We start from the raw sequence: 3,300 nt of genomic DNA, 5'->3' as shown, positions 1-3,300 counted from the left end.
TTTTGATATTTCTTTATAGATGGTTCAGCTTAATTTTTGAAGCATCATCTTTATTAGATGGTGCCACATTCCAAGAACAAGTGGTTTTGATGCATAAGCAACAATGTTGTTAAATAAAGATGCAGCAATTTAAAAAAACAAATGTGCTTCCAAGCAAGAAAACAAATACTTAAACCAGAGGCATTCTCAGTGAAGGTGGAGGAGCAAAAGTTTCTTCATAATTAATTCATCTTAGTTGTGTTTATTATTAAAATCTACATTTCAGTAGTTGCCGAGTTGCAGTATTTAATGTAAGATACGTTGTTGTATGAATCAGGTTCTTGGGGCTAAGTGTTCATTTGGTTTTTTTAAGAACATTAGGGGGAAAAAAAGTAGTGTGAAAAGTGGGTCTGTAGATCTCTTTGGGCTGAATGGGGTGCAGTGCCCAACATGCCAGCAGGGTCAGTGCTTCCCTTTCTGTGGAGGGTGGGGTTTCAGGGGGAAGTCTCTAAAATCAGTATTCTTTATGTGCTGATCTACTGACTGAAGTTCCCCACCTCCTACCACGTTGCTTTTTACTCACAGAACAGGTATGAACCTCGCCAACTTCTCTAACTCACCAAGGGAAGAAAGAAATGAACCTGAAGTCAGTCAAGTCTGACAGCAAATGTGCCATCCCCTGATTCAGTACTGTGGGGTTCTCCTTGCAAACTTTGCTTTCTATCAGCAAATGTGGCCATACTGTGCAAATAAACAGGCAACAGAGCAACACTTTGGGCCTTCAGCATGGCCCGTCTGAGACAGATGTGATTCCTGCTGCTGTTCTTCTCTATGTGAATTTTGTTCCTCGGATATTAAAAGTGCATCTGTAGAATTAAAAATTTTAACGAGTACCCTTCTGAGCCCTGTGCTGAGGAAACGTGAATTAACAGCCTAAGCAGTGAGGATTTTGAAGGTAAGATGGCTTTAGAAATCCTGCTGGACTTCTGAGTAAACTGACTTGTCCAGAAAAGCTGAGGCTGAATGTGGAATTGAACCCTGAGATGATTGGTGTCTAATTTTCCTGCTCTTCAGTATTCCCTGCTTTGTACGGCACCTGTGTTTCTATTCCGGTCTGAAGTAATTTAAATTGGGCTTCTTGCAAAGGTAGATGCAATGAAATGAGTGATGTGGAAAAGGCCTGAAAGACAGCAAATTTTCTGAGCTAAGCACAACATCACTGGCTCAAATCACACCCAGTGGTGGGGTTCATGTTATGTGTGTAAGTCATGTTTTCCTTGCAGATGGATTGGTGGCTTTAGAAAATCTCTGCAAGTCTCTGAAAATCCAGTAAATCTATTTCTGGTGCATTATTGACTGATACTAGAACTTTTCTCTCTCTTCTTTTTTTTTTTTTTTACTTTTTACTTTTTGAAGAACACCAATGAGTTTAATCTCTGTCATTCAGTCATTTATTTAACCCTGGGACAGGCCCATGTGTCCTCATACAAATGAAGAGCAGCTCTACCCTGATTAGCATTCCCTGCACCTTCATGGATTATTATTAGCAAATTTTCCCCACTGAATGTTTACAGAGCTTTTGTGAGCTTTTTACATCAGCTACCTTGTCCTTTCAATTTTCTATTATACCTTTTGTAATTGCTTTCTGTCTATATTTGATATGTTGTTGCTTTACTCCAGTAACTTCCATTATCACTTTTAACTGTTTACTATAGCGGGAACAATGTGATTGTATTATTTACTCTGTTTGCTTTAAATATTACTTTTTGCTGGTTCTCCCCCCTTGTCTCCCACCATCTTTATGGGAATATTTGAGTTTAGCAACAAGATGCTGTCTGAAGTCTTATTTGTTACCTTCATAGCCTAAGACCATGATTACTTGAAGCCAAATGATATATTGTCATAAAGCACTAAACACCCACCAGACCATTATTAAATTTATCACAGCTACAAGCTCAATACACAGTGAAAGATAAACTTGTTTTTTACTGCCTGTGGAAGTTAGCAGGTTGATTCCTCCCTTAATTCTCATTTTTGTCAATACTAGAATCATTAAATCCCCATCACGAAGACCAGTTTCTTCACAGCTCTCTCGTCACACTGAGTCTAGCTACCTTTTTTAGGCGTAGGTTGTGGTAAAACAGAAACAACATTAAGAAGCACGTTCATGTGCTGCATTCCACACCCAATTTTCTTGTGCATTTAAGATCAGAAATGGTGTTTCCTTCCTTTTCTGCACTCCAGCTGTATGTTCTGCTATCCTTGGGGAGGCTGCAGTTGTGGAGTACAAGTGCCTGTCCTTTCTGTCATAAGAGGAGGTCAAGGAAAGACCTACTTTAACTACTCTGAAACAAGCCCTGTAAGGAATCTGATTCGAGTGTACATTACAAAACTCTAAATAAAACCAGAAGAGATTTATCCTGTACTTCATCAAATATGAACATCCAATAAATTGCTTAATCCTGAATACAGCTATTTGTCCTTACTGGTAGCTGCATTAGACCCTATCTTATTCTTATTTGCTTCCTTTTCCTTTTTTTCTTCTTTTCTAGGAACTTCCAGGACGTGGTTGGCCCAGTAGTGATCACCAGCTTAGCTGCCTGCTCTGCTGTCCCACACTGACATTTTCCTAATATTCCTTAAAATATGAGTAGGCTGCTGCTATCTTTGTAAATCATCTGGTTCCAGCTCTGCCTGCTGTCTTAAATATATGGAATAGGTGACTGTTTCACTAGTGAGCTCTTGCTTTTTCTGCATCCATTGCTAGAAGGGCACTGGGTACTAACACATATGCAAGCATCATCTCTCCAGAAGACAGACTATGCTCCAGCAAAATGTTTGTTGTGTAGGTCCAGCTCAAATGTGGACTTGGGTATAAATATAGTTTCAGTCTTCAGGTATGTTTCTGTTGCACTTCAGACATGCATACCTACAGCATACTCCTGCAGCAAAAAAGGCAAAATACTGAAAAAGCTCAGCTTTTCAATAAAGAAAAGCTGGCCTGCACAATTAGAAGGCTTCCTCTTGTTATAGTCTTCAGTCATTTAAATATCAGCTGAATAAATACAGAATGGAAGTTGCGTAAAGATGATAAAAGGTGAGGGCACAAACATACTTGGTTATTTAGCTTTTATTCCTCATTATACCATGCAAGGTTTGTTTTCTCCATTAAAATGATTAGTGAAATAAAGCTCTGCCTTGAGCTTATTGCTAGGTCAATGAGCCTCTGTTCTTTCTGGTGGTGAATGCTAGCTGTGATTATTGCATTCATTACTTTTTATATAGGAAATAATACCTCTGCCTGGATCTGTATGAACACAT

This window comes from Myiozetetes cayanensis, unplaced genomic scaffold (genome assembly GCF_022539395.1).
Source record: "Myiozetetes cayanensis isolate MyiCay16 unplaced genomic scaffold, myiCay2020 scf20-37, whole genome shotgun sequence".
Classification (NCBI taxonomy): Eukaryota; Metazoa; Chordata; class Aves; order Passeriformes; family Tyrannidae; genus Myiozetetes; species Myiozetetes cayanensis.
This window is presented reverse-complemented; position numbering follows the sequence as displayed.